General features: G+C 36.3%; 1 non-coding gene across 1 annotated transcript; it reads left to right on the top strand.

Annotated features, from left to right (window-relative positions):
- The first annotated feature begins 4,470 nt into the window (after nt 1-4,470).
- Nucleotides 4,471-4,576, top strand: LOC111765870 (U6 spliceosomal RNA). Its single transcript, XR_002798091.1, has one exon. It is a non-coding gene; the product is annotated as a U6 spliceosomal RNA (small nuclear RNA).
- Nucleotides 4,577-9,360: the final 4,784 nt, after the last annotated feature.

Below are 9,360 nucleotides of genomic sequence, written 5' to 3'. Positions count from 1 at the left end.
ACTACCAAGTACCAGCTGATGATGTAACTAGAAAATGACCTTGAATAAAAGGGTCAGCTTGGACCAGCAGAATATCTCAATCTACATATAATACCAGGAGTTAAATATGCTTTTTGACCTAAACAAAAGGGAGAAATGGAAAGGACAAATGAGTTTATATGGCTATGAGTCCCGAAAAGAGCCAGGAGGTATCAGAGAGGTCGCCCTTATGCATACCTCAGCAGAGTCCCAGAGACAGATAATGTAGATACAACCCAACATATTGGTTCTTCTGAGGGCTACAGAGACCCACAGGTTCTATGGTCATGGCAGATGGAGTTCAGTGCCATGTCAGTTGGCCCTACTTTGGAGTTTGTGTTTCTGTGTGATGGAGCTGGACTCAGATGTGATCTTTGTTCACAAGCCGCTCCTGTTACTTTAACCGGAACTGTAGTTGATTCTGGGGTTTAATGTATACCCAGGAGACCTGAATCTCTGGACTGACCATGTGATAGCCAGGCCCTGAGCCTTAACAGACTTCAGCTCCTACACTCTGGTTTGTTGGACTTACCCCACTCAGCTAACATGGAGGTGAAGAAGGTCATCCACCACATCAGGAAGCCAAGACTGCCTACAACTGAAAGCAGGAGAATTACATCCAACATCCGTGTGGAATCTAAGCCCCCTCTTGATATAGATGTGGAATGGGCACAACCATTCTAAGGTCCACAGGATAGAAGAATAGAGTATGGATTAGAGTGGACTTACTGAACTATTCATGAACTATTGTGATTAGTAATAGAAGAAAATGTGGCATTGGTGTGGATAAAGTGGCCATGGTGGCTGTTGGGGGTAGGGAGTGGGAGGAAGAGATGAGATGTGGGGGCGTTTTCGGGACTTGGAGTTGTCCTGGGTGGTGCTGCAGGGACAGTTACTTGACATTGTATGTCCTCCCATGGCCCACTGGGTGAACTGTGGGAGAGTGTGGGCTATGATGTGGACCATTGACCATGCTTGCAGTGGTGCTCAGAGATGTATTCACCAAATGCAATGAATGTCTCATGATGATGGAGGAGATTGTTGTTATGGGGGGAGGAGTGGGGTGAGTGGGGTGGGGGTATATGGGGACCTCATATTTTTTTAATGTAATATTAAAAAAAATAAAGACAAAAAAAGGAACAAGAAAAAAGAAGTGAAAATAAATAAATAAATAACAATGAAATACCATTAAAAAAAAAAGTCAAAATACAAAACCAAAACTATAAAACTCCTAGAAGAAAACATAGCAAAACATCTTCAGGATGTTGTGCTAGACAATGTTTTCTTAGACTTTATTTCCAAAGCACAAACATCAAAAGAATAAATAGATAAATGGGACCTCAGAGAAATGAAAAACCTTTGTGCATTAAAACACATTATTATGAAAGAAAGTAAAATGACAACCTACAGAATCAGAGAAAATATTTGGAAACCCCATATCCGATAAGGGTTTAATATCCAGAATATATACAGAAATTATATAACACAACCACAAAAAACCACAAAACCCAATTAAAAATGGGCAATAGATTTGAATAGACATTTCTCCAAAGATTTTCAAATGGCCAAAACAAAACAAAACAAAACAAAACAAAAGAAACAAAAAAACACATAAAAAGATGCTCAACATCATTAGCCATTAGCCATTAGGGAAATGCAAACCAAAACCCCAAGGAGATATCATTTCACACCCACTATGCTTATGAGTCTGTGTGCCTGAAATTTGAACTAGGCTTATAGCTGCAGGGTGCCTAAGAGTTATCTGCTGAGAGCCTCCATGTTGCTCAAATGTGGCCACTCTCTAAGCCAAACTCAGCATGTAAATGCATTACCTTTCCCCCAGCATGGGACATGACTTCCAGGTATAAGCCTCCCTGGTGCGGAGGGATTACTACCAATCACTAGCTGGTGATGCAACTAGAAAAAGACCTTGAATAAAAGGGTAAAATGGTAAAGACAAATGAGTTTATATGACTAAGAGTCTTCAAAAAAGAGTCGGGAGTCATCAGAGGGATTGTGCTTATGCACATCTCAGCAGGATCCCAGAGACAGCCAAAGTAGATGCAGCACCAAGTACTGGTGCTCCTGAGGGCTGTGGAGACACACAGGTTCTATGGTCATGGCAGTTGGCTCTGGAGTTCAGTGCCTTGTCAGTGGGCCCTACTTTGTAATTTGTGTTCCTGAGTGAGATGGCATTGGACTCAGATATGACCTTTCTACACAAGCCCCTTCTGTCACCTCTACTGAACCTGTGGTTGACCCTGGGGTTGGTGTATACCCAGGAGAACTAAATCTCTGGACTGGCCATGTGCCAGCTGGGCCCTGAGCCTCAGCAGAATTGCAGCTCCTACTCTCCAGTTCATTGGAATTACCAGGTCAGCTAACAGGGAGGTGAAGATGGTCAACCACCACACCAGGGGACTGAGAATGCCTGCGACTCCAAGCAGGAGAGTCACATCCATCAATCACATGGGTCTAGGCCCCCTCTTGATATGGAGGTGGAGTGGACATCACCATCCCAAGGTCCATAGGATGGAGGAATAAAATATGGATTAGAGTGGACTTACTTTTATTCTACTATAAAACTTTTGTAATGGAAGAAACTGTAGGATTGATGTAGAGAAAGTGGCCACCGTAGTTGCTGAGGGCAGGGAGAGGGAAGAAGAGATGTGTTGTGGGGGCATTTTCAGGACTGGGAGTTGTCCTAAATGATATTGCAGGGACAGATGCTGGACATTATATATCCTGCCATAACCCACTGAATGTCCTGGGGGAGAGTGTAAACTACAATGTAAACTATAATCCATGCATACAGTACTGCTCCAAAATATATTCACCAAATGCAATGAATGTGCCACAATGATGAAAGAGGTTGTTGATATGGGGGGAGTGGGATGGGGTGGGGTATGGGGTATGTGGAACCTTTTATATTTTTTAATGTAACATTTTTTGTGATCTATGAATCTTCAAAAAAAAATACAATAAAAAAACTGAAAAAAATAAACCACAAAAATTTTTTTAAAAAAATCAAAACAAAACAAAACAAACAAACAAACACTGGAAAACTACAAGTGTTGGAGAGGATGTGAAGAAATAGGAACACTCATTGTTGGTGGGAATGTAAAATATTGCAGCTTCTGTGAAAGACAGTTTGGCAGTTCCTTAAGAAGCTAAGTATAAAATTACCATAGGAGCTGGCAATCCCACTTGCTATTAAGTATACACCCAGAAGATTTGAAAGCAGGGGCTTGAACAGATATTTGTATGTTGATGGTCATAACAGCATTATTCACAATTACCAAAAGAGGGAAAGAATTCAAGTGCCCATCAACAGAAGAATGGATAAATAAAATGTGGTATATACATACAATGGAATATTATTCAGCCCTAAAAAAGGAATGGAGTTCCTTGTGATGCATGTGACAACATCGATGAACCTTGAATACATCATGTTGAGTGAAAGATGATACAAAAGGACAAATATTATATGATCTCCCTCATATGACATAATTAGAATAAGCAAACTCATTGAGTCAGAATCTAGACTATCAGTTACCATGGGTTGAGGTAGGGTGGAGTCAATGCTTAAAATGAACAGAGTTTCTGTTAGGCATGGTGGAGGGGTTTGGGTGATGGAGTGTGGTGTTAGTAGCATGACATTATAAACATGATTATTGGTACTGAAATGTATATATTAATGTTGTTAAAAGGGGAGGTTCAGAGTTGTATATATTTTACTAGAATAAAATAAAAATATATACATAGAACTATATAACACAAGCAGTGAACCCTAAAGTAAACCATATGCTATAGTTAACAATACAATCATTAAAATGTTCTTTACTCAATTGCAAGAAATGAACCATGTTATGGCATGGTGTTAATAACAGGGTGGACTATGGAGAGCACTGTATTTTACACTTGATTTTTCTGTAAGCTTACAACTTCTCTAATAAAAAGACATTTATAAATTGAGGTGACTATAAATTTGGACCCAGTAATCTCAGGTTTAGGAATTTATTCTAAATAAATAAGTCATAATAAAAGTGTGAAAAAAATTTGTGTCGACATACATTGTCATTTCTCTTGGGTAGATCTTTAGGAGTGAATTTATGTTTTCAAGAACACAGAACTTTTTATGAAATTGTCAAACATTTTCTCAATAGTGGCTATACCATTTAACATTCCCACCAGCACTCTGTGAGTGTTCCTATTTCTCCTCAAATGGACATTTGTTATTATCTTTTTAATTATAACCACTCTAGTGGTTTGAAATGCTACCTCACTGTGGTTTTAATTTGCATTTCCCTAGTAACTGATGATGCTGACATCTTTTTATGTGTTTATTAGTCATTCTTCTTTGATGAAATATTTATCTTCTTTGATGAAATATTTATTCAAATGTTTTGCCATTTTAAAATTGGGTTGTTTGTTTTATTAAAGGTTTGTAAGGTGCTCGCTTCGGCAGCACATATACTAAAATTGGAACGATACAGAGAAGATTAGCATGCCCCTGCGCAAGGATGACACGTAAATTCGTGAAGCGTTCCATATTTTTATGATGGGAGAGAGTGTTGCTGTGGGGGGAGTGGGGGGTGGGGGCGGTGGGGTTGATTGGGACCTCATATTTTTTTAATCTAATTTGTAAAAATAAATAATTTTAATTAAAAAAAAAAGGTTTGTAAGAATTTTTTTGTATATTCTGGATACAAGTCCTTTATCAAATAGGTTATTTACAAGTATTTTATCCCAGTTTGCAGCTTATCTTTTCATTTTCTTTTTTTAAAATAATTCCAGAGTAATTTATTAATTTTCACAAAATTACTACAATTTCACAAATATAACTTCTCACAAACAAAAGAAATAGAAATTGAAAATCTTCACATATATAAATTTATTTCTAAAATTTAAATTTGATTCCTATTACATAATGGCCTTCCTCACTTTTAGATATAATTACATAGGCAATTTAAATATCCTTTAAAATCAATTAATTTTTTTAATATACTAATTTTAATGCCTGACTTTACTAGTTAAATTGCAATAAAAAGGAACAGTTATTTTATTTTTTTATTTTTTTATTTTTTTAATATTACATTAAAAAAATATGAGGTCCCCATATACCCCCCACCCCCCTCACCCCACTCCTCCCCCCATAGCAACAATCTCCTCCATCACCATGAGACATTCATTGCATTTGGTGAATACATCTCTGAGCACCGCTGCACCTCATAGTCAGTGGTCCACACCATAGCCCACACTCTCCCACAGTCCACCCAGTGAGCCATGGGAGGACATACAATGTCCGGTAACTGTCCCTGCAGCATCACCCAGGACAACTCCAAGTCCCGAAAACACCTCCACATCTCATCTCTTCCTCCCATTCCCCACCCCAGCAGTCACCATGGCCACTTTCTCCACACCAATGCCACATTTTCTTCAATTACTAATCACAATAGTTCATGAGTAGAATATCAGTAATGGGTTGTGTCCACTCCACATCTATATCAAAGGGGGCTAGATTCCACATGGATGGTGGATGCAATCCTCCTGCATTCAGTTGTAGGCACTCTAACTATTATATATTTATTGTTTTTTTTTAAACAATAAATGTATAATAGTTATGAACTCACAAAACAAACATATATAACATCAAACAAACATTTATAACATCTCACCCTACCACCAATAACTTGCATTGTTTTTAAACCTTTTTAACTAATAATTAAAGAGCATTGTCAAAATATTACTACTAAAGTATTTTTCCCCTAACCAATCTGATTATTATTTTTATATCATTTATATATTAACATACATAAACAAGTGTTTAGTAAAAGTTGTTAACTTACAAAGCAAACATGCATAACGTTATACAGTGGTCCTATACATCAACCCTCCACCAACACCTTGCATTGTCATGAGACGTTTGTTACAAACTATGAAATAACACTGTCCAAATCTTACTACTAAGCATAGTTCTTTTCTTACATTTGGTGTGTTTTCCCCCCAACCCACCCTATTATTATTTTTTAAATATATTTTTTTATGACAGAAGTTGTAAACTTATAACATAATCATGCACATGTGCAGAGTTTCCAAACAATACCCCTCCATCAACACACTACAATGTGGTGAGCCATTTGCTACTGACAGAATAATATCATCTGATTATTGCCATGTCCATAGTGTACATTTGGTTTACATTTTCCATGCTGCCTCAGTACCAACACAGGACAACTTTCGCATACATGCAAGAATATTATATTATTACTACTAACCACAGTCCATAGGTCACTCCAGCTGTATTTTTCCCATGCTTCTCCACATTCCCAACACCCTGCAGTAGTGATATACATTTGTTCTAGCTAACAAAGGACACTCTTGCATCTGTACCATCAGCCACATTTCTCACCCACCTCTTGGTTTACTGTGCTATCCAGTTCCTAGATTATTCTCGAGCATTCTGTCAACTGGCATTTACATAACTAGACTACCAGTTTTAGTCACATCCCCATTTATAAACTAGCTGTTACTCACTGTGTGTTACCATCCACTCTATACATTTCCACAATTTTACAGTAAAGTTAATTAAAACTTCTACTTACATTAAACATCAGTAGTCTATTCAGTCATTCTCTCATCTCCTTTAAGAATCCACCACTTACCACCAGGTCTTAAAGATATTTTCCAATAATTTCTTGTAGAAGGTTTATGGTTCTTGCTTTTATTTTTAGTTTTTTGATACATTTTGAGTTAGTTTTTGGATAAGGTGTGAGATAGGGGTCCTCTTTCCTTCTTTCAGCTATGTATGTCCAATTCTTTCAGCACCATTTTTTGAATGAATTGTTCTGCCCAAGCTGTGTGAGTTTGACAGGCTAGTCAAAAATCACTTGACCAGGAACAGTTATTTTAAATGGATATTCTTAATACTTCTTATTAACTAAAGGCCACTTTCCTTAGTATTGAAAATATCTTTCTATGAATTCTGAAATACATAAGGAAACTACTAGTAAAAAATAAATTGATCTGTAATAAATTAAAACTACTAGTAAAAAATAAATTAATGTAGTAAATCAATACATTCTGTAGTGACCGTGGTAGATAACCACAAAATTTGGGAAAGGGAAGAATGCTGCAGTAGGTGAGAGGAGTTTCCAGAAAAAGAAAACAATACATGCAAATTTATTGTACAAAGAAATTCTGAATGGATTAAAAGATTAAAACAACTGACATTCATAGAATTGATTTAACCTAAGACTCACTTAAGGATTAATTCAACCAAAAAGTCTGTTTAAAGTGAATATATCTTTAGACAAGATTGATGAAACGGAAGAAAAACATCTCTTCTCCAACTAATAATTTCCAAAGAGTATAAACTATGGTGATGACTTTAAACTATACAAATCCCTACAGAGAAGGAGCCAGAAACGACAGCCAAGCTTCCTTCACAATATTCCAAAATGCCATCTGATCACTAGCAAAAGGAAAATGCTTCCTATATCATCCAGTCAATTCTGGATATTTCAGCCACCCAAACATTTCATAATGTTCCATGAAAAATCATGTTTAGAAACATTATAAAGACTAGCAAATTTTTCTGTAAGTCTATGTTCTTGGTATTCACTTGTTTTTTCTTTATATGTTACGCTAACATTTCATCCTAAAATCCGTGAAGTAATTATTCTAATAATACCTACTGCAATTTAAAAGCAGCCCTTTTTATACGGCAGCTGATATATTCAGAAATTTATGCATTCTGTTACTGAAGTAAAAGTGTTTTTCTCAAATTTAAGACACGTTTAATAAAATCTTATAAAGCTATATTTGGAACAACTTTTACTACAACTACTCAAGCTGAGATAATAGCAAACCCAAACCACTTAATACTTGATTCATGCCATGTGTTACAATGCACAGAAAGTGTGAGCAAACATTAGCCCATTTGACAGATTGAGAAATAGGCTTCAGGCAAGACAAGTACTATACTACCTCATGACAGTCACATAATACACCATTGTGTGGTTGGGAGGAAGACAATCCAATTCTCCCTTTATGTTCATAACACTTTTCAAGTATTCAGGAGTATTGAGAACCTAGCAGATATCTATTTCATTTAATTTTTTTTAATGCCTCAAATTTTTTAACACAATAGTACAAGAACCAATAAGATAATTTCATGTGTAAGAAAGGATGAAGTTTTGTCTATCTCAACCCCTCAACATGTGCTATTCCCTTTACTCCTAAAATATTTTACTCATCATTATAATAATTGTGGGACATTAAAGTCCTGTTTTAGAGACTACCAAGCAAAGCTTACTATTTCATTGATACCCTATTAAAAAAGGGAAATATTAAAACTTAAACTTACTACACACATCAGCATTATATGGCAAAATAAAAGAAAGAAAAGAAAATTATATAGGTTAAGTGTTCATAGTACCATATTATCTTTAGGAATCTCTGTTTTCATTTTCTTAAGATGTCTTTTGAGATGCAAAAGTTCTGGATTTTTATGAAGCCCATTATTTTCCTTTTTCTGTATTGTGCTTTATGTTTGTAGCTGGGAAATCTTTGTTTAACCCAAGATCTTGATCCTGTTTTCTTCTAAAAGTTTTCTATTTTAGCTTTTACATTTAGCTCTCTGGTCTATTTTAAATTAGTTTTTTTTTGTATTGTGTGTGAAGTAATAATTTAAATTTACCTTTTTGCATGTGGATATGCAATTTTTTCCCCAGCACCATTTGTTGAAAATACTGTTCTTTCCCTATTGAATTGCCTTGACAACGCTGTGGAAATCAATTGATGATAAATATAAAGTTTTATTTATGAACTCTCAATTTGGATCCATTGATCTGTATATCTATCCTTATGCCATTAGTTGTACTGAATAGTGATTATACAAATTATGATTGTCTAAAAGGAATCAGTGCAATTGAGCATAAGACATTGGCTATTTTTTTTAATAACTCCTCCCCCAAAACAGAAATGAGGTGATCTAGAAATAACTTATGTGAAATGAGAACCCAGAACCAGAGCTGTCATTGGGACTTTCCGTGGCTCTCATGAAAAGAAGCCCCACTGCTTCTAGTGAAAGGTCAAAACAAATAAAATCCTGGGGAGCTCTCCAGAGCGGGGCAAGGGATGGGAGAGCTGAGCCAGGGGGCTGGTTAGGAAAAATGTTGTTGCTTGCCTGCCCAACTCATCAGATAATAGAAACTTAGAGTCAAGTTAATGAGAGCTTCTGCTAAATTTTTAATGCAGATGTCTCTAAAATACTATGATTTGGGGGGGGGGGGCGGGGGGTGGGAATCTACTCCCTGTTTTCCTAGGAAAAAAAGGCAA

This window comes from Dasypus novemcinctus, chromosome 2 (genome assembly GCF_030445035.2).
Source record: "Dasypus novemcinctus isolate mDasNov1 chromosome 2, mDasNov1.1.hap2, whole genome shotgun sequence".
NCBI lineage: Eukaryota > Metazoa > Chordata > Mammalia > Cingulata > Dasypodidae > Dasypus > Dasypus novemcinctus.
Note: the sequence above shows the minus strand (reverse complement) of the source record. Positions and strands in the feature narration are given on the sequence as shown.